The 23,526-nt window shown below is 42.2% G+C and overlaps 1 long non-coding RNA gene across 1 annotated transcript; it reads left to right on the forward strand.

Moving 5' to 3' along the window:
- The first annotated feature begins 846 nt into the window (after positions 1 to 846).
- On the forward strand, positions 847 to 20,958 carry LOC137299791 (uncharacterized). Its single transcript, XR_010957986.1, has 2 exons — positions 847 to 1,250; positions 20,170 to 20,958. It is a non-coding gene; the product is annotated as an uncharacterized lncRNA (long non-coding RNA).
- Positions 20,959 to 23,526: the final 2,568 nt, after the last annotated feature.

Here is a 23,526-nt window from a genome sequence, read left to right on the forward strand (position 1 = left end):
ATTTACAATAAAAAAATACTTTAAAGATGCTGAGATTTCTGGGCACAACTGACCCAGGGCCGACAGGCAGTCATTTGGATTTGTATAAAATTGGCCCCTGCAGACTCCTGTGTTTAATTACCCTGATGCTCAGTTCACATGGAAGCTTTTAGGTTGCTTTCATGGTGAATTACCAGCCACTCCAAGCAAATTCGAGTAATGACATTTAAGTGGTTGCTGTGACTGATAAAAACCTACATTACACAAATATACTTTGTCTGCAACCTGTAGCAATATGTCACAAGTTTGTAAGTCGATAATTACTCCAGATTGAAGAGCGGTGGGAGGTGGAAAGGTTTGATCGTGAAAAATTGAAAAGCGAGAAAGCATTGTTTGTCACCCAGTGCGGTGTTAAGCTGTGCAGACCAGGAAGATCCCAGGTTTGGTTTCCAGTCTCTACCAAGTTCACTATCCTCAGTCAGGACAGTACTGGCTTCCCCATATCACAGACCAGCTGTGCCAATCCAGTACGAAGTGACAATAATGATTTTGTAAAGTTCTGTGATTCTGTAACTGTGCTGTTTCAGATGCTACGGGAATGAGAGCAGCTGGCTCCTCTCACAGACAGTTAACTGGAGACAGGCCCTAGTGATGTATGGCGAGTTGAAAGTTCTTCTCTTGTGTTAATTAGAATTCACTTGTTCATTACCCAGTTTCTGTGAGTCTCGGCAAAAGAAGGTCCCTGTGATTCCACCTTACTGAGATAAAGGATCTCCAATATTACATCAAACTGGAGTAAAGGATCTCCAATATTACATCAAACCAGAGTAACAGGTCTCCATTATTATATTAAATGGGAGTAGAGGGTCTCTGTCATGGTTCCTTCTAAAACTAAGGGTATATTCACATTGCAGCTATTGGTCTGAGGCTGGTGTCTGCAGTTCAGGTTCCAGGATGAACCCTGTTTGTGCTGCCTTGACCCTGCCTGGCTGGGACTGTGTAACAGTCTTGCTCAGGTGGGAGCTGTGTGCATGACTGGATACAAGTATGAGAGTGGCTGAGCCTGGTTTTAATTCCTCATCACATCGAAAGCCAAAAGCATCAGGATTATTATCTCCTCAGTACAACAGGCTTCACCCGTCACCAGGATTTCACTCTCCTCGAACACAGAATGCTCATTGAACACTGACCTGCTTGTTCTGTTTCTCAGCTGCTGGACATGAGCTTTGGAATCACGTCCAGGAACATTCTGATGACACTTGGGACACCCTGTGAGTAATTACAACAACCCAGTTTGTTATGGCAGAACTAAAATTTATTAGCAATGATGCATTAGTGATTCTTAATCTGTTTATTCGAAGTGAGTGCTTGTGGTAAGCATGTTTGTCTGCTCAGAGTTGAAATCAGTCAGATTTAATTGAGCTCCAAAACACAAACAATAGAAAATGTTGTAAGTCAAGAAAGTTTGTAAAGAAAACAAAGTTTAAAAAGACTTGCATTTATATAGCGCCTCTCGAAAAACATCTCCAAGTGCTTCACGTATAATCAATTACTTTTGGAGTGCAGTGACTTTTTTGTAGCTAAATGCAACCATTTTGTGCACAGTAAGATCCCACAAACAGCAATGAGGTGAATCCTGCTGATCTATTTTTAATGGTGCTGCTTGAAGAATGTTAGTCAAGACACCAGGAGAACTACCCTACTCTTCAAGTAGTGTCATGGAATCTCTAACATCCACCAGAACAGAGCCTCAGTTCAACATCTCATCCAAAAGATATCAACCTCTGACAATGAAGCAGTCCCTCAGTACCACACTGGAGCAACAGCTTGGGTTATGTGTTCAAGTCCTGGAGTGCAGCCTGAATGCATAACCCACTGATTTGGAAACAACCTGATTATTATTGATGTAATTTAGCTGTGGCTCAGTGGTAGCACTCTCACCTGAGTCAGAAGATCATGGGTTCAAGTGCCACCAAAAGAGCACATATCCAGGCTGACACTTCAGTGCAGTACTTAGGGAATGCTGCACTGTTGGAGGTGCCATCTTTTGGGTGAGATGTTAAAAAAATGTCTGCTCTTTTAAGTGGACATAAGATCCCATGGCACTATTTCAATGATGAGCAGGGGAGTTCTCCCCAGTATCCAGGCCGATATTTATCCCTCAACTAACATCACAAACATATTATCTGGCCATTATCACATTGCTATTTTTAGGACCTTGCTGTGCGCAAACTGGCTGCCACGTTTCCTACATTACGACAGTGACTACACTTCAAAAATACTTCATTAGTTGTAAAGCGCTTTGGGACGTCCTGAGGTCGTGAAAGGTGCTATAGAAATGCTAGTTCTTTCTTTCTTGGCTCAGTGGAAGCACTATTGACTCTAAGCGAAAGTTTATGGGTGCAAGCGTCACTCCAGAGACTTGAGCACATAATTTAGGCTGACAGTACGGTACTGAGGGAGTGCTGCACTGTCAAAGGTGCTGTCTTTCAGATGAGACTCAAAGGCAACTATTTGAAGAAGAGCAGGAGAATTCGCCTAGTGTCCTGGCCAACATTTACACCTCAAGCAACACCACCAAAAACAGATGATCTAGTCATTTATCTCATTGCTGCTAGGGGGAGCTTGCCGAGTGCAAATTGGCTGCTGTGTTTCCCAACATTACAACAGTGTCTATACTTCAAAAAAGTACTCCATTGGCTGTGAAGCAGTTTGGGACTTCCCAAGGAGACGAAAGGCATGCATAAATTCAAGTTCATTCTTTCGTTTATAATAAATTTATATTTCAGACATATTACAACATTAAAGGTTATTTTGTTGTCGATCTCACAAATACAAACATATGAATTAAGAGCAGGAGTAGGCCATTCGGCCCCTCGAGCCTGCTCTGCCATTTGATAAGATCATGGCTAATCTGATTGTGACCTCAACCCTACTTTCCCGTCTACCTACTATAACCTTTAACTCCCTTGTTAATCAGGAATCTATCTAACTCAGCCTTAAAAATATTCAAATGACCCTGCCTCCAACACTCTCTGACCCCACGACCCTCAGATAAAAAATTTCTCCTCATTTCCGTCTTAAATGGGAGACCCCTTATTTTTAAACTGTGGCCCCTAGTTCTAGTCTCTCCCACAAGAGGAAACATCCTCTCAGTATCCACCTCTTCAAGTCCCCTCAGGATCTTATATTTCAATAAGATCACCTCTCATTCTTCTAAACTCCAATGTATACAGGCCCAACTTGTCCTACCTTTCCTCATAAGATAACCCCCTCATCCCAGGAATCAGTCGAGTGAACCTTTTCTGAACTGCCTGTAAAGCAATTATGTCCTTTCTTAAATAAGGAGACCAAAACTGCACACAGTATTCTAGATGTGGTCTCACCAATGCCCTGTACAACTGTAGCAAAACATCTCTACTTTTATATTCCATTCCCCTTGTAATAAATGACACCGTTCCATTTGCCTTCCTAATCAGTTGCATACTAACTTTTTGTGATTCATGCACCAGGACACCCAGACCCCTCTGTACCTCAGAGTTCTGCAATCTCTCTCCATTTAGTGGGTAAGTTGTTAGAGGGTATTCTGAGGGACAGGATCTACAGGCATTTGGAGAGGCAGGGACTAATTAGGAACAGTCAGCATGGTTTTGTGAGAGGAAAATCATGTCTCACGAATTTGATTGAGTTTTTTGAAGGGGTAACCAAGAAGATAGACGTGGTCTACATGGACTTCAGCAAAGCATTTGACAAGGTACCGCATGGTAGGTTGTTACATAAGGTTAAATCTCATGGGATCCAAGGTGAGGTAGCCAATTGGATACAAAATTGGCTTGACGACAGAAGACAGAGGGTGGTTGTAGAGGGTTGTTTTTCAAACTGGATGCCTGTGTCCAGCGGTATGCCTCAGGGATCGGTGCTGGGTCCGCTGTTATTTGTTATTTATATTAATGATTTGGATGAGAATTTAGGAGGCATGGTTAGTAAGTTTGCAGATGACACCAAGATTGGTGGCATTGTGGACAGTGAAGAAGGTTATCTGGGATTGCAACGGGATCTTGATCAATTGGGCCAGTGGGCCGATGAATGGCAGATGGAGTTTAATTTAGATAAATGTGAGGTGATGCATTTTGGTAGATCGAATCGGGCCAGGACCTACTCCGTTAATGGTAGGGCGTTGGGGAGAGTTATAGAACAAAGAGATCTGGGAGTACAGGTTCATAGCTCCTTGAAAGTGGAGTCACAGGTGGATAGGGTGGTGAAGAAGGCATTCGGCATGCTTGGTTTCATTGGTCAGAACATTGAATGCAGGAGTTGGGATGTCTTGTTGAAGTTGTACAGGGCATTGGTGAGGCCACACTTGGAGTACTGTGTACAGTTCTGGTCACCCTATTATAGAAAGGATATTATTAAACTAGAAAGAGTGCAGAAAAGATTTACTAGGATGATACCGGGACTTGATGGTTTGACTTACAGGGAGAGGTTAGACAGACTGGGACTTTTTTCCCTGGAGAGTAGGAGGTTAAGGGGTGATTTTATAGAAGTCTATAAAATAATGAGGGGCATACATAAGGTCGATAGTCAAAATCTTTTCCCAAAGGTAGGGGAGTCTATAACGAGGGGGCATAGATTTAAGGTGAGAGGGGAGAGATACAAAAGGGTCCAGAGGGGCAATTTTTTCACTCAAAGGGTGGTGAGTGTCTGGAACGAGCTGCCAGAGGCAGTAGTAGAGGCGGGTACAATTTTGTCTTTTAAAAAGCATTTGGACAGTTACATGGGTAAGATGGGTATAGAGGGATATAGGCCAAGTGCAGGCAATTGGGACTAGCTTAGTGGTATAAACTGGGCGACATGGACATGTTGGGCCGAAGGGCCTGTTTCCATGTTGTAACTTCTATGATTTAAATAATATACTGCTTTTCTATTCCTCCTGCCAAAATGGACAAGTTCACATTTTCCCACATTATATTCCATCTGCCAAATTTTTGCCCACTCACTTAACCTATCTATATCCCGTTGCAGACTCCTTATGTCCTCTTCACAACTTACTTTCCTACCTACCTTTGTGTCATCAGCAAATTTAGCAACCATACATTCAGTCCCTTCATCCAAGTCATTGATATAGATTGTAAATAGTTGAGGCCCCAGCACTGATCCATGTGGCACTCCACTCATTACATCTTGCCAACCTGAAAATGACCCATTTATGCCTAATCTCTGTTTTCTGTTAGCTAACCAATCCTTTACGAATGCTAATATGTTAGCCCCTACACCATGAGCTTTTATTTTGTGTAGTAGCCTTTGATCCTCTTGCTTCACAAGATCAGGCTGTTGCAGGGAAATTGCATGTATGAGCATGGTACTAGATAGTGCTCTTGCTAAAAGTGGAAATGACGCAGAAAACACAAGCAGGCTTGGAGAAAAACAAACTAATCAGAGGGACTGCACGCAGAGAACTTTGGGTCGGAAGTATTGGCACCAGTCTTACTTAATTCAGTGCCCCCGGGCCTGGACAAACAGAGATACAGTGAGGTGGTGAGACGTTCATTAATCAGAGTCACAGAATTACTCAAGCACATAGAGGTTTCACCATTCAGATAGGCCACACATTAAAAACATCGCAGCTAACTCATCAAGCCTCTGCGTTGTCACTTTTAATTTGCAGGCCAAAAAATTACAAGCAACGAATAATTCATCTGCAGCCAGCAACCCTGTGACCTTTCCCCGCCTTTCCTGAAGGCACTAACTCTCATTAAGAGTCTGGTTCCATTGGTGCCAGCAGGCCTCTGGTATCTCTCCCAAGTGGGCTCTCTGCATGTTTGAGCCTAGACAGTATCAACAGGTTAATCGACCGTGAGGAGCATTATAGTGGAGCCCATTCCTTTCCCTGCATGCTGTTCACGTGTGCTCACTTTCCAGTAGAGGTCACCGGATAGATTAGGGACGGGAAACCTGATTGACTTTTTCTCCCCCCTCCCCGTCAAGCCCACCAGCACTGAGGTCAATTGTAGCACCCCAACTGCTAGTCTAACTTGGTACAGACTGGGGATCAAACCTGGACACCTTCTGGTCTGCACACCACTGTACTGCGTCAACCGTTGCTCAGTTGGTAGCACTTTTGCCTCTAAGTCAGAAAGTTGTGGGTTCAAGTCCCTCTCCAGAGACTTGAGCACATCATCTAGGCTGATACTTCAATGCAGTACTGAGGGAATGCTGCACTGTCGTAGGTGCTGCCTTTTAGATGAGATGTTAAGCCGAGACCCCGTCTGCCCTCAGGTGGACATAAAAGATCCAATGGCACTATTTCAAAGAAGAGCAGGGGAGTTATCCCTGGTGTCCTGGCTGATATTCATTCCTCAACCAACATTACTATAAAACAGATAAAATGCTCGTTATCTGTTTGTGGGAACTTGCTATGCACTAATTGGCTGCCGCATTTCCTACACTACAACAGTGACTACACTTCAAAAGTACTCAATTGGCTGTAAAGTGCTTTGGCATGTCCTTAGGTTGTGAAAGGTGCTATATAAATGCAAGTTCTTTCTTTCTTAGTATATCAGGAGGTGCATTTAACCATTCAGCCATTAGGGGAGCTCTTTACCTCTTGATGGCGAGAGTTGTCAAATGATCTATTTTTGTAAGGTGTGTTTCAGGGCATCAATGAGCCAACTCCTGCCTCCCTCGAGACTGTATAGAGTGACGGCCTTAAATTATCTCTCACTTTCCTACCTCAGGTAGGGGTCAAACTGCAAGCAAAACAACTATAGATGGATGCCTTTATTCTCTGTTCACAACATTGAGTGCAAAATGTAGATAGGCCAATATCCAATTTGCTGATAGCAGGGCAACTCATTGCCCACAGTGCACAAAAGGCAGCCAAGACAGTGATTACGAACACAACAGCTTAGGGAAGGGACCAGCTAGTTGTCTCCAATGACAGTAATGGCAAGACATTTAAGCAAAATTAGATGACGGAGCTATTTTGAAATTCCTAAGCCCGCTTGACTCTTTGCCGGTAGTACTGAAGAAAAATTAGAGCCACCGCTGAATGACTTACACTTGTTCCTAAGTTGCATTCCAAATTTGGTGCCCAAAACTTGAGCCCGCACTGCTACATAGTGCGAGTCTCATTATACATGCAAACAAATGATAATTAACTCCATGCAGCATCTCATGAGTTGGGAGAGGCCTCCTCTGCCATAGTGCTGCTCGCCCATATCAAACAGGCAAATGACCATATGGATGGCTTGGCCTTTATGAGTTGGCTTCTTAAAAAGATGAGTTACACATCCATGTGCTAGTTTGAAAGTTTTTTTGCCTTATTACCCATCTATGTTTGTGCTTCCAGCTGAACACTCTCGTACTTCGAGTGAATTTGTGAACACAACAAAAAAAAAACAGGTTTACGATTTCAGTAGAAATGCTGACTGGAAGAAGGCTTGCCACATTTATTTATGCTGTCGGGACCCATTGCAACTACAGGAAGTCATCCCTACACAGGTTGTGATTACAAGCTAATGTCAGGAGCTGACCTCAACCTAAGAAATAACTTCATGTTAGAATCATTGATCTAGGACAGTAATTACTGATTCTGTTGAGGCCTTGAAATGGGAGTAGGATTGTTCTTATCACAGGCAACTTGCTTCAGTTGGCAGCACAGGTCGTGGGTTCAAACCCCACCCTTGAGATCGAGCACGTAAACCTGTACAGTTCTGAGGGTGCACTGCATTGCTGGAGATGGTATCTTTTGCAATCACTTGTAAACTGCATGCTCAGGTGGATGTTAAGGTCCCAGGGCACTATTTAACAAAAAGAGCAGGCAACCTGGCCAATATTCCTCCTCCACACCAACACCACCAGAAATAAATTAACCATTCATCTCATTGTTGGTTCTGGGATTTCCGGTTTTGCACAAAATGGCTGCTGCATTTACCTATATAAGTTATTGTATTTCAATATAATTCATCACACAAGAAATAGTTTTGAGATGTAATAAATGCAAGTCTCCTTCTTTAGTACTCAACCAAAATTAGAGGGGTGTGGAGTTTGGTGTTAGAAGGTGAAAACCACTGGGATCAGATCTGAAACAAGACTTGGATGATGGAATTAAGCTGGCTGGGCTAAGAGGCCTTTTCTTCTTTCTTGCAACCTCTCTGCACTGCCAGAAACACATGACTAGATCCTCTCCTCTAGATCACCAGGCAACAGGCACAAAAACTCAATTTAAAGGACTGTAGCATTTAGATGCCACCAGTACCTTCTTAGAGACTGAATGAAGATAACTCTCCCAGGAGCAATCACTCTACCAGCACTGCCAAGGAAATGAGCCACATTGCCTGCATATTTAGACCAACAAATGGCTCCCCCATTAAGTGTCTCTCCCACCCAACAGGGTCACCAATGAATATCCCAAATTGGCATAAAAGACAGTTAAAAATTATTGTTTAAGTACCTGCCTGTTATGATTGGAACTACACTTAGAAGCTACTCTCAGGATAACAGGTGAAAAATTCAAGTTGGCCAAAGTGGCAAAAAAAATGGTGCCTTGCACACACTGAAGGGAAGACACACACACACACAGTAGCCATTTTCTTTTCTCATCGAAAATTAAGTTGAGCCTAAAACAGACCAAACTCAAGACAACTTTACACCTTTTTGAATTATCTTGAACTGGTTCAATTCAGGCCACTTTGGGGATCTGTTTTGTTTCCCTGCAAATCCCTAATTATCCACCCTTTACCCATGGGTTTACTGCAAAGTTCATATTGCACTTGAAGCTCTGACTGAGTTATCTACACAATCCAATGTAATAAACATCCTCCAATGTTTTTTCACCACATGAGCTATTTGTACTTTTTTTGTTCTTCTAATGCCTGATCATTGATATGCGATAGTTTTCTATTAGGCAGCTGCACCATTCAGCCCAGCAATTCCCTCTCTATGAAGGGAGCATCTGTTTCTTCTCCCCTTCTTTCCCAACTGTGCTAAAATGCTTGCTTATCTTTCAGTTTGCAGTTCTGACAAAGGGTAACACCCAAAACATTGACTTGTCTTTTCTCTCTTGTTTCTGTGATTTGGTAGTGAACTCAGGACAGATGAGCCAAATAGCCTTTTCTCAATCCAACCTTTACTTTTATCTTCGTAGCTCAAAGTAATGTTGAAAACCACCCACTCAACCTACAGCAAAACATCTTATACTAACTTCTTCCTGCAGGTCATTCTCTCATTTATAACCTCTGATGATTAGACTGTGCTGGTCTCAGACACAAAACGTGGACTGGATCAATGGATAAAGAGTCAGATACAAACCATGGAGTGGATCGATTTACTATTTCCAGCACACCATTCAATGGAATAGTTAATTTGAAAAAGAGTGGTGCAAATTTAAGATGCACTAATTGAATAAATCATAGAAAAAAAACAAATTCACATAGAGATAGTAAAAATTTCATATTTACAGATATATTTTAGGTAAAGTTCTGTGCTCATCAAAATTAGGAGTGCACGTGTTTGTGAATGAAATATTTTTCCTCTTTTGCCCCCCAGTGTTAGCATTAAGCACTCCCAGGTCAAGAGTAGCAGAGGTAAAGTTCCCTCTCTTCTCTTTCAACAAGATGGTTTAAATGCTATTCAGAAGAGACATCCGACTACATCAATGTGATATTTCCATTTTCCACATTAGTCATCCTAATAATGCGGTTAAGACTTCCCAAGTTCATTTCACTTGGGACCCTTACAGATATCAAAAGGAAAAGCCTTTAATCCCATCATGAAGAGTTTTGAAAGGTCAACGTTCCAACCCAACAACTACTTGCATTTATACAGTGGCTTTAATATAGAAAAACGTTCCAATGAGTTTCACAGAGGTGTAATCACCTGGCTGCTTTCAGACCAATGAGCCTGTATTGAAAAGAATTGGGTTTCAACTAAAACAATAATAGCAATGGAGATGTAAATTGGGAATAAGAATTAATCTGATCCCAAAACCCAAGTTCATCCAAAGTTGTGTACTTTGAATAAATAGAAACAAGGTATTGTCTTAGGTAGACTTTGTGAATATCAAAATAAGAAGTTAGTTTTCAAAGCGGGAATATTAATGTTTCCACTAAATCAAAAGCAAAATACGGCAGATGCTGAAAGTCTGAAATCTGAAATAAAAACAGAAAATGCCGGAAATGCTCAGCAAGTCAGGCAGCATCTGGGGAGAGAGAAACAGAGCTAACGTTTCAGGTCGATTAATGCTTCCACATCTGGCTGAGATTGGATGTAAGGGTGTTGAATGGAATTTATGTTGGGGTGGGAGGAGGTGCTGAGTGGTGTGCCCCAGGAACCAGCGCTGGGCCCTACTATTTCTACTTACTCCAGACTTGACTACATATTCCAGGCTGACACTTCAGTGCAGTGCTGAAGGAGTGCTGCATTGTCGGAGGAGTCGTCTTTCGTATGAGGCATTAAACCACGACCCCGTCTGCCCTCTCAGGTGAGTATAAAAGATCTCATGGCACTTTTCAAAGAAGAGCAGGGGACTTCTCCCCGACATCCTGGCCAATATTTATCCCTCAACCAACACCTAAAACAGACGATCCGGTCATTTATTTTATTGCTGTTTGTGGGACCTTGCTGTGCGGAAATTGGCTGCTGCATTTCCTACATTATAACGCTTGCTACATGTCAAAAGTACTTAATTGGCCGTAAAGTACTTTGGGGCATCCTGAGGATGTTTTAAAAGGCGCTATATAAATGCAAGTCTTTCTTTCTTTAATAAATTGGATTCAGAAGCTCAATGCAAATGGTTAGATTGGCAGATGATATCAAACTAGGAGGCCAGTTGAATTGGAAAAAGCAGCTTGGGAACAATAAAGTGAGTTATACAACATGAATGGGTAGAACAATGGCAGATGAAACTTAATATAGACAAGTGTAAACGGGTAGAAAATTGGGCAACGTAATTACTTTACAAATGGTTTTGATACACTTAAGGTTTAAGTTGGAAGAGATTCAGGGGTTTTAGGCAGTCGGTCTTACACCACACTTAATATGTGGAATGTGTTCCATTGTGGAAAAGAAAATCAGGCACAGTGGAAAATGTTGATTTGCTACGAGCCCATTTTGCACTACTGGCATAGACCAATTTCACCTCCGTCATCTATTGTAAGTAACCGGTTAAATCCATACTGATCAACTATACCCAGTTAAACGGGTAACCTCAAATCCCCAAACAACACAACTCTGCACTGATTAATTTTTTGACCAAAACTTTTAACATTCATTTCTAAAATTAAAAATGTTAAGTTTTTTATTGAAATATTGCAGTTCTCGGCCCTAGCATTTCTCATGTTTCCCAATCCCTGTTCTGTAGTTTCCTTTTTCCTCCCCATGTGCCATGAAAGTGTGGCGTTTATGACAATGCTTCAAAATATTTACAACATGAATATCTTAGCTGAGGTCTCGGAAACTTTCTAATGGGCGATTTATTCAGCTTAAGGTGTAACGCGTGATCTGAGCCAAGGAAAATAGGGCCTGAGATCCTGTTCAAACAGATAGCACCAGACATCGTAACAACAAAAGAGACACTGATTTCACCTACATTTTTTTTATTTAAAAAATTATGAATAAGGGACCCCTTGATAGTTTGGTGAGTAAATTCACCACATGCTGTGGTACTAAGCCATAGACGCCAAAGGTTTCCCGTTTCAATCACTGGTCCATACTCAGTTAATTGATTTAATCTGGGGCAGCAATTGAGTGCAGTGTAGTTGGCCTCAGTACCTTTGGGCTAAGGAAGAGAGGCTCCTGGTCCTGATTACTATCTAGTGACCCCTGCTCGAAACTGTGCAAAAGTGCATATCAAGGCCCGGAATTTCCACTGGGACAAATTTCAGCAGGAATTTCTTCAGAGACAACTCCGCCACTTAGGTGAATAGAAGTGACAGGGGGACGTACAATACGCAGGGAGGGTATATTGTAATAGAGTGCCAATGGTGAAAATCTGCCAAAAAACATATTTTCTGTCATTTATGTCATAGTATTCAATGAAAAGCTGAGTCATGTTGGCAGAGGAAGATCCCAGGTTCAATCCCCAATTGCTGCAGAATTAACTGATCACAACCAGAGGAGTGGTAATGTTGCAAAATGTCTCACTGCCACTTAAGAAGGGAAAAATTGGCCAACAATCTTGCTCCTGACCATTCTGCAGTAATCCCCGTTGGATGTTCACAAGAACATAAGAACATAAGAAATAGGAGCAGGAATAGGCCATACAGCCCCTTGAGCCTGCTCCGCCATTCAATCAGATCATGGCTGATCTTCAACCTCAACTCCACTTTCCCACCAGATCCCCATATCCCATGATTCCCCTAGAGTCCAAATATCTATCCATCTCAGCCTTGAATATATTCAATGACTCAGCATCCACAGCCCTCTGGGGTAGAGAATTCTAAAGATTCACAACCCTCTGCTTGAAGAAATTCCTCCTCATCTCAGTCTTGAATGGCCGACCCCTTATCCTGCTATTATGCCCCCTAGATCTAGACTCTCTAGCCAGGGGAAACAATCTCTCAGCATTTACCCTGTCAAGCCCCCTAATAATCTTATATGTTTCAATGAGATCACCTCTCATTCTTCTAAACTCCAGAGAGAATAGGCCCATTCTCTCCTCAGAGGATAACTCTCTCATCCCAGGAATGAATCTAGTGAACCTTCGTTGTACCGCCTCCAAGGAAAGTATATCCTTCCTTAGATAAGGAGACCAAAACTGTACGCAGTACTCCAGGTGAAGTCTCACTAAAGCCCTTTACAACTGTAGTAAGACTTCCTTACTCTTGTACTCCAACCCCCTTGCAATAAAGGTCAACATGCCATTTGCTTTCCTAATTACCTGCATACTAACTTTTTATGTTTCTTGTACGAGGATAGCCAAGTTTCTCTGAACACCAACATTAAATAGTTTCGCATCATTTAAAAATATTCTGTTTTTCTATTCTTCCTACCAAAGTGAATAACCTCACATTTCCCCACATTATACTCCATCTGCCACCTTCTTGCCCACTCACATATTCTGTCTATATCCCTTTGCAGACTCTTTGTGTCCTCCTCACAGCTTACTTTCCCACATATGTGGAAGTCAGGTTAGGGCAGGACCAAGCTTCACTGTGATATTCTGCAAGGGCAAATTCCCAGCTGACACTCAGGGGGTCATTTTAACCTCACCCGCCTGATGAGAAACCGGTGGCATCAGATTGGCCGTCTGTTTTATACCTCAACCGATCTATCGTAAAACCTTTCCATCGTAAAACGGGCGCCAATCTGATCCCGTCGCCCTCCCGCCGGGCGGATTAGGTTAAAATGATCCCCCTCAGTCTCACAAATAAACAACAGCAAAATGGGGTATGGCTCTCGAGGACAACCAGCATCCTTGGAACCATGTCCCAACTAGGAGTCAACTCTTCCAGGAGAGGCAGAGAGGGGAGAAAAAGATCACTTCATATCAACATAAATTTAAGTCACAATTTTACATTGTCCTGTTGATGTGATATTAGCTACTCTTTGGCTAACGTTAGCTCGGCTCAGTGGTAGCATTCTCACCTCTGAATCAGAAAGATGTGAGTGTAAACTCCACTCCTCGGGCATAAGCATACAATCTAGGCTGACCAGTGCAGTACTGAGGGAGTGCTGTATTATCGGAAGTGCCGTCTTCTGGATGAGATGTTAAACTAAGGTCTCATCTACCTGTTCAGATCCCATGAACCTTTTATAAAGAAAAGCAGAGAGTTCTCCTGATGTCCTGGCCAACATTCAGCCCTCAACCAACATCACCACAACAGATTAAATCATTGTTGTTTACGGGACCTTGCTGTGAGCAAATTGGCTGCCATGTTTGCCTACAAAACAACAAACAAGTCCTGAGGACATGAAGGGTGCTCTACAAATGCAAGTTATTCCTATATCCCTCTCCCTCACACTTTATATTTACATATATTTTTATGATTATAATTTTATACTTTGTTTAGAGAATACTGTGGATAAATTTCCTGATTGCTACATACAATTAGTGGTTAGAATCATAGTAGCAAGATTTTCTACACTAGTTATTTCCAGTAAACCCGTAAAAGTGTTCAAAAAACAAACTGTTAACGCTTTTGCTCGAATCAATAGATCAAAGGAATTCTCGCCCATTCCACCATGAATATAAAATAGTTAATTAAACTTCTCTAATAATTAAAAAAAGATAAAAGGAAAAAAAAATGGAAATCTGAAGTAAAAACAAAAAATGCTAGGAAGGCAGAGCAAGTCAGTCAACAGCTGAAAATGATAAATAGTCCAACACTCTGGATGTGAGCCTGTATAAAAGAAAAACTTGCATTTGTGTGATGCAATACCTTGTCTCTTTGAAGTGTCCCAAAGTGCTCCACACGCAATAAATTACTTTGAGTTATGGTGACTCTTATTATGTGATGAAGTTTGGCAGCCATTTTTGTGCAGAGAATGATCTCCCAAAACAGCAATAGAATGAATTACTAGCTGACCTGGATTTTTTGGTGGTGGTTGAGTGAGGAATATCGGCCAAGACCACCAGGAAAGCTCCCTGTTCTCTGTCAAGAAGCGCCGAAACTGGCAATTTATCTGAAAGGCGGCACCTCTGAAAATGCAGCACTCCCTCGGCACTGCACTGGGAGTGTCAGCCAACATCTCATTTCAGATGTCAATCAACCTTCTGTGCACTTCCAGCATATTCTGTTTTCATTTAAAACTTTAATTATACTATTCATTGCAGGAGGAACATACCAGAATTAATGAGAAAGCACTTGAACAAATTTTATGTGATGGGTACTGTGTATATACTTTGAAAAATGATGAGAACAGCCAGAGTTAGCAGGGTTATTGATGTATTATATAAATATAGAACATTGATTAATGGATTCTTGAGAGTGAATTTTTTGGCCTGTGATGTCTTCTGAATCACTGGATTAGCTAACAGACCTCAGCTCACTCCCTGATATTCATTATTTTATGAACAGACCCCTCCGTTGGAAATTGATAGAATTTATTTAAAGATTTACCAGCATTCGGAGAATCCCACGTGTTTCGTCTTATGTGAATGGTGTCTCTAGATGAGTATTACAATGCTTTGTGATGTCAATGTGGCAGATTTACTGGTAAAAGAAATTAGCAATAAAAGGTAAGGGGATTTTGCTACACATTATTTATAAAGTGGTGGTAAACTGAATGGCATGGGGTGGGGGGAGGGGAGCATTAGAGAAGAGAGATGATTTTCCAGAGGTGGTATGCTTTTGTACAGGAAGCCCATGAGTCAGCAATTGCTCAACAAGTTGATGAGAGGGAGAACAATGGCCAGTCAGGAAAAGTTAACATCCTGTACCATGAGGACATAACAAACAGAATACTGTCATTTCCATTCATGGGAGATAAATTGCAAGAAACATTTCTTTAGTCTCATTTAAACAGCAGAACTTTATTTCCAGCCCTCGTCCACCACTTCCTTGTTGCTCCCTACTTCAGCTCTGGATGTCCCCCTTTCTCAAACGTCACAATGGCCAGCTCCAAATCAAAGCTTCTTTCTAGCAGGGTAGGACAGAGATAAGTGCTAATGTTATCCACTGATAGCAATGACCTTTTAGCACCCTGCAGGAAAACAGATATCCCTATTTATATTAACGATGAGCAACAGGCTCTGATGACATCTGTTTCTACAAGAGCAGATCTAGAAAAATCTAGAGCAGATTGTGGGTGGGTGGGGGAGTGATGGGGATGGGGGTGATGAAGTGGTTTAGACACAGGCCTTTCACCTCTGTGACTTGAGCTCAAGCCCAGCCCACGATGATAGAGGTAGATTTTCACTGCCTTCACATTTATTGCCCGTACCTGGTTGCCTTTGAGAAGGTGGTGGTGAGCCGCCTTCTTGAACCGCTGCCGTCCATGTGGTGAAGGTTCTCCCACAGAGCTATTAGGTAGGGTGTTCCAGGATTTTGACCCAGCGACGATGAAGGAATGGGGATATATGTTTGTCGGGATAGTGTGTGACCTGGAGGGGATCTTGGAGGTGATGGTTGTTCCCATACACCTGCTGTCCTCGTCCTTCTAGGTGGTGGAGTTTGCGGGTTTGGAAGGCGCTATCGAAAGAGTTTTGGCGAGCTACGAACAGAGACTCTCAGAATCAAACTTGGCTTTATTGGATAAAAAAGTGTGACGTGATCCAAGTTTTTAGTAAATTAAATGGCAGAAACAAGCAAGTTATTTGACCTGAGTACAAAATATGCAAGTTTCAAACAAGACAAAAATGGAATTTTTCCTCCACTAAAGCATTTAATACATAATGCACTCCTTAACAAACTGTATCAATATTTGTTTAAGATCAGGACTGAAGGTTTTAAGGATAAATATAGACTTGGATAGTTAAATACTCCATGCAGTTCCTGTCAAGTTGGGACCATGGAAATGTAATACTGTCAAATCTCGTGATTTACTCGCTAGCTCCACGATTTTTGCAAACTTATTTTGATGCTCGTGAGAAAGCTTGCATGAAGCACAAGCATTTTAAAAAAAGAATTCACAAATTGCAGGGCGTGAAATAGCACTGGGTATCCCTGCCATCCCTGGAAGGTAATCAGTGATGGTTGAATGGTACAGGTTTTAATATTAAACAGTTCAGCTACATTACCTTTGGAGGCCCAGAGAGAAATGTCAAAGAACTTCATGTTTTTGGAGGCTTAAACTGTGCTTTTTTTTACTTCCTTGGTGAGATTAAATAAGTTGATTGGAGCTACAGAAAGTTGCCTGTTTCAAGGACCAGATTTTTATTCACTCACTCTCAGGATACCAACATCGCTGGCAAGGCCAGCATTGATCGCCCATCCCTAGTTGCCCTTGAGAAGGTGGTGGTGAGCCGCCTTCTTGAACCGCTGCAGTCCGTGTGGTGAAGGTGCTTCCACAGTGTTGCTAGTTGGGGAGTTCCAGGATTTCGACCCAGCGACGATGAAGGAACGGCGATATATTTCCAAGTCAGAGTGGTGTGTGAGTTGGAGGGGAATTTGGAGCTGATGGTGTCCCAGTGCGCCTACTGTCCAAGTCACTTGGTGGGTGGGGCAAGTGATTTGACATTGCGTAACATCCCGTGACAAACCCAGGTATTTCTATACTTACAATATATAGTGAAGTTTGCTGACCAAGTCCTATCAAAACCCTCAGAGGCATTTTGTGAAGGGATCTGAATGACAAATTACTTGCCACAATAAACCCTAATTGATGGGCTGAGTGAAGTGAAAAACACAGAAGATGTCGCAAATATACAATAGTCCATCAGCACCTGATCAGAGAAAAGGCAGGGTAATGTTTGGGCTTTAGACCCTTTGTCAGAACTCTCTACCTGAGATCTTTATCTGCCTCCTCTCTCTTCAGATGCTATCTGTGCATTACCGGTACTTTCCGATTTTATTTCAGATTTCCAGCATTAACAGTATTTTACCTTGATTAAATGGAACAGCCTTTTTGCATTCCGTCCCTTTTTCAAGTTTCCTTACAAGTATTTAATCTTTAACTATGTTCTATGTGGTAACATATTTTTTCTGTTTATTTAACATGCTTAGAATATTCTATTTGGAGGACTCATCAATAGAACAAGAGATGACATCTACTTCCTACAGACCAAACTCAGTGGGAACTGGGATGAAACATGCTCCACATCTCCAGAGAGCCCCTTGGCTAACATCAATACACCACATGCTTATGATTTCCTCATGTGGAAAATTTATCTTTTGGCTCCAATTAATAGTTTTTTTTAATGGAATTTTCCATCTAAATGCATAAGAAAAATCACAAACTGTTATCACATTAAATATTTTAGTGTAAATTAATCTGACAAAATGTTTAATCTGTGTATGCCACAAAATCCCATAGAAACCTAGCTCTTAATGGGTACAGGCTATGGTGATAAGGTTCTCTTGTCACTTTTGTCCCTTCTCTCTGTATTTATCTCTTCTACTCCGTTCCTTTCCCTTTTCCCTCTCTCCTTGTCTCTCTCACGTCTCTTTTTCTTCCTGATCTTTCACCTTTCTGCTTGTCCCTCCCTCTGCAACCTCTTTGTCTCTTTCTCCTGCTCTCTGTCTCGCTCTCCCTCTTTTTCTTTCTCTTTGTTCCTCTTTCTTTGTCTCTTTCTTCTTCTCTCTCTCTCACACTCATATCTCTGCTTGTCCCTCCCTCTTTCAAGTTCCTTGTATTTTTGCCTGTATCTCTCCCTCCCTTCATCTTTCTCGCTACCTTCTCTCTTTGTCATCGCTGTTGCTGCTCTCCTTCCAGTCCTCTTTCTCTCTCTCACATCTTTCCAGCTGGGACACTGAATCATCTCAAAGCAATCGGAACAAAGTTCAACTGACATGGGACTCCTTTGAAAAACAGCTAGCTGCTGTAATTGGGAAATGGTGATATTGTTTTGTTTGATTGATTTGTATTCCTTCTTCTTCTCTTTCTTTCTTCCTTCCCTTCTTTTCCTCCAGCCAGATGTTTGTGAGACAGGAATGTCACTTCTAAACTTTAGAAGTGTTTAGACATTCAAAGAATGTCTCTCTAATAAGGGGAGGAGAGCTATAAGGGATTCAACAAAAGAAGGATAGAGTATATCTTACTGTTCCAGAAAAGATGAAAGCTTGCTTCTTTTTCTGCAAAGGTTCATCTGTAGCTACCTGGGGGGTCAAATGGATCAGGCTCACAGTTTGAACTGGTTTCAATTGGAATTTGTATCAAGTCACACCCATGTAACAATTCCAAGTTCTACTACAAATTCACAAAACGAATGTCAGCCTGCTTGTGTACACACTCTTGTGTACGTAAAGAAAGAGCTTGCATTCATATAGCGACTTATCACATCCTCAGGCTGTGTCAAAATGCCTCAAATCCAATAAAATACATTTTGAAGTGCAATTACTGTTGTTATGCAGGGAAACACAGCGCACACTAAGACCCTGCAACTAGCAAATAAGATAAATGACAAGCTAACCTGTTTTCGATGATGTTAAGCTGAAGGAGGTGGATACGCATAGCAACTCGCTGCCCTTCTTCGAACAGGACTATGGGATCTTTTACTTTTACTTTAATAGGCGGACAAGGCTTCAATTTAATGACTAATCTGCAAAACAGCGCCTTGAACACTGCAGCACTCCCTCAGTACTGCACTGAAGTGTTAGCCTAAATTGCTTAGTCAAATCCTGGCATGTGGTTTAAACCCACAACTTTCTAACTCAAAAGTGAGAGTTCTACCAACCGAGCCAAGTTGGCACTTCATTTCCCTCTGCACAAACACTACACATTAATGGAATACCCTTTTATTTCTTTTCGTTCAATGGACCTGCTTGTGCCCAGTTCCCCCAATTCTGTACATTCAGTCATCCTTTGCTACTTAACGTGTTACCAAGTCCCTAATTTGTTCTTTATACAGGCAGCAACGGGGCAGTCAGCCTGTGTTATATTTGTTGTACAGTCATTAGTTGGCCTGTCTTGAAATGTGCTTATTGTATGGTCAGCAATGCGATAGTCAGTCTTGTTGATAACCCTTTGTGTTGGCTGACAGGAAGATGAAGGTTTAGCTATATTTTATAACAGCGCTTTACATTTTTCTCAAAACAAAACCTGTTAAAAAGGCTGGGATCATTCCAAGTATTTTGGTACAATTTATATCTCTGGGATGATCATGGTAGTTTTGTAGAGCGCACTACTCTCGAAGTGGTGACGTCATTGTATCAAGGGTTTTTTTTAAAAGCCCATTCAGTTCCTGGAAAATCCTTGCTCTGAAACTTTCATTGGAAACCAACCATCCTGGCTCCTCAGATAAGTCGAACTGCAGGAGATACTATTTATGGAACGTTTGTAAGTGTTTTTTTTAAATAATACTAGGGGAGCTGCTATGGTGTTGCTCATGGTAAGCCGGTTGATACAATATATTATAAGGACAGGAGTGTTATACAATGTAATACGCATGTATAATTCTGCTGCTAAGGTGAAGCTGAGTCCTTCAAAGTCCACAAAGGCTAATTGTTGTTAAGTTAACATAACTTAACATTAACAGAATTTAATTTAATGGTTGTTTGGTGAGGGAACTGTGCAGATTGGAAATTGCTCATAAATTTCAGGTTAGGAACACCCAGCATTAAATGACTGGCTTTCTTTCTTTTTTTTTTAAAGATTGCTTTGCATCCTTAACAAAGTGTGACATCTGGTGTATGACATCTAGAGCTGAATGGACAAAGCAACACTGGATGTTATTCACAGGATGCTATTCTCGTCCAATGTTGGCACATACCCACTTTCGCGTAGGAGTTACTGGATAACTAGTAATCCAGAGGCCTGAACTACTAATCCAGTGAATGTGAGTTCAAATTCCATCACGGCAATTTGAAGATTTGAATTCATTTAAAAAAAAACTTGGAAATAAAAAGCTGGTATCAATAAAAGTGACCATGAAGCTGTCAGATTGTCGTAAAAATACAACTGGTTCACTGATGTCCTCTAGGGAAGAAAACCTGCCGTCCTTACCTGGTCTGACTTATATGTCCCACGCCAATGTGGTTGACTCTTAACTGACCTCTGAAGTGGACTAGCAAGCCAGTCAGTTGTATCAAACCACTATTTGGGCAACTACGGATGGGCAATAAATGCTAACTTTGACAGTGATGTCTACATCCCGAGAATGAATAAAATAAATGATCAGGGTTACAAACCCTTACTTAACTTTTTTCCCATCCTAACCTGGAAGTGTTGGGGCCAATTGTAACAACTCAACCACCAGCCCGGCTGACTCAACACAGACTGAGGATCAAACCTGAGACCCCCTCACTCTGCATGGCTCAATTCCACACTGAGCAATGTGCCAAATAACTGAGCATTGTGGAGCTGTTTAAACATTAAATTATGCATAAAAAATTGTCAGTCATTGCCTGCATCATTGTTTACAATATACTTAATCAAACTCTTTATCAGATGCCTTTGATTTTCCTTACTTTACAACAGTGACTACACTTCAAAGGTACTTTGTGGTTGCAAAGAGCTTCGGGATGTCCTGAAGTTGTGAAAGGCTCTGTATCGCAAGATCTTTCTTTCTTTTGATGAGAGAACTAAAGAGAGAAACCTTTGTGGATGTTGCTTGCACTTGTGGTTGAGTCTATTACCTTTACTGTGGTTTCATACATTATATTTTCACATTGTTTCTGTTAGACATACTCAACAAAAATAAGAATAGTGGCTATGTATGTGTATCCTAGTCTCAACTAATAAGTGCACTGTCCCTAAAATAGACCCTGGAGTGAGGTCCCCTCCTACAATGAACAATGAGAGCAAATTGTTACAGCTGGAAAAACCTAGTAATGCAAATCTAGACGCTATTTTCTGCTAAACCAAAGACCCATCTGGGCCCTGAAATTCCTTGGTGGTTCAGTCGATCTCCCTGGCAGGAGACTGGTGGAATCGCCAGGGAAATGGCTGAGTCTTAAAGCATAAATCACAGGAAGAAAGGGTGACTGGGAGGCAGCAATAAGGACGTAGAAATGCAAGAGTGACCATCTAACTCTGGAGAGACATCCCAATCCCAATCCCAACCCCAATCCAGAATGCAGTGCTGTGAGACCTCCTCGAGGAGGCCATCCCACGCCATTTGGGCGGGACACTGCACGGTGTGTAAATCCAGTGCCTGTCTGTTCGACCTCCTGGGCACTTTGTAAACTGAAGCATAGAGTTAAGATGCTCCCACCTGTGCTCTCAAGCCATTAAAAAACTTCACCAGCCAGGGGACGGAGCTCTGGTTTGGGTCTAATCACGTTGGCATGGAGCTTTCTCAAGCTGCAAAGGAGCCAGGCAGTAGCAATCAGCCGTTGCCTGGTGCAAATCGATTCTGCTGATACCAGTCTCCGATTGCTTAACACGGTATAGCAACAGCCACAGCATAGAGATATCTTCCTTTATAGCATTTAACAATTGGTAGCAATTCAGCTAGAAACACTTTCCCTTTAAATCACGGGAATTAAAGGTCCCATTGTTGTCATGAGTTTCCTCCTTGACTGGTTGACAAGTATTGTTGCACATAAGCCCTTGGTTCCTATTGCAGCAAAGGGTTTGGGAGTGGATAGATTAGCTTCAGTTGATTTTACAATAAGCAGCACTTTGAAGGGATTTAATAAGGGATTTTTCTAATAACATGCTTCTCAATTCCTGTCAAATTAGTGTTTATAGTAAAATGATGGTGCAATCTATCCGCCTGTGAGTTTATTCCCATTAGGGATAATTAGGAAGTTACATCATTGTGGGACCATGTCCCAGTCACCTAATTCTCAATTGGACAGGTTGAATTTACAATGTAATCCTCCACTATTATGCAAACCCCTCCCGAGAGCAGGTAAGGTTCTAATTGGTGTTGGCTGCGTTCTGCTACCTCACCTCAAGTAGTCATCCTTCATGTGTGAGCCTCCAGTCTGGATCTGGAGCAGAGAGGAACCTCCGCCCATCCACTGCCTACATCCCTGATGCTGCCCTAAACGCCAGGGTTAGGCTAAGTTAAACATTATGGGCAGGCACCCGCTCTGTTTTGGCACAACCGTGGCTCCTGCCCCAGTGAAGGATGGGAGAATCTTGCTGCGACACCTATTCTGCGGTGTACCATAGCCGGCCTGCGTTTCAAACTCACTACTTTCCCTGCGGCAATCAGCCGGTCTCCCAAGGGAAACCAACATCTGAAAAGAAGGTGGGTCCCAAACCCACCATAGATCTAGTCCCAGTATGCACCGTACCCCTGCTCCATGCAGGCGTCCACAGACCATTCGGAGCAACTGGTGGGATTCAGAGGGGCTGATGTCATCCCGCCAATCCCACCTCTTCCCCTGACGTCAGGATGAAGCGCCAGGCCAATTTCTGGCAGAACTTCAAAGGAAAGGGACAAAGATGTAGTCCAATCCCAAAGTCCAGTCTGCAAGCCTCCTTTCTGCTGCCTCTGCACCCTTCTCCCCCCCAGCCCCCACCACCAACTAGGTATTTCGGACCCTCAATGTCAACAGGGTCACTTGACTGTGCAGAACATCCAAGCCAGATCCAAAGCTTTCCTCAGTAGACATGCACAAAGACACCCAATTTCCAGCTGCAATCAGTAGCATCACTCTCTCACGCCCCAGGGCACTAAGGCTTATTGTAGCATCCCAACTGAGATCAACTAACCCAACCCAGATCCGGGATTGAGCCTGGGACCTTCCAGGCCAGCATTACACAGCAGCACATCTGGCAATGCAATTATCCACCAAGCCATCAGGGACCTATAATCCTCAGTGATCTCATGCACCTATAATTCTTTACAGGAATGAACGATATCATGTCAACCATGTGGCTTAAGTAAGTGAGTACATGTGTCTTCTGACCAGGGGTATAAGGAACATCTGATCTGCAGTGAAAGTAATTAAATGGAAAAAGTGAGTGATGTACTGGAAAAGTATGACTAAGATCAGGCCCCCTTTAACTACAGTAATCCTGCAGAGACCGCAAGTTAAGTCCAACCCTCCTTAC

The sequence above is a fragment of the Heptranchias perlo genome, chromosome 29 (assembly GCF_035084215.1).
Source record: "Heptranchias perlo isolate sHepPer1 chromosome 29, sHepPer1.hap1, whole genome shotgun sequence".
NCBI lineage: Eukaryota > Metazoa > Chordata > Chondrichthyes > Hexanchiformes > Hexanchidae > Heptranchias > Heptranchias perlo.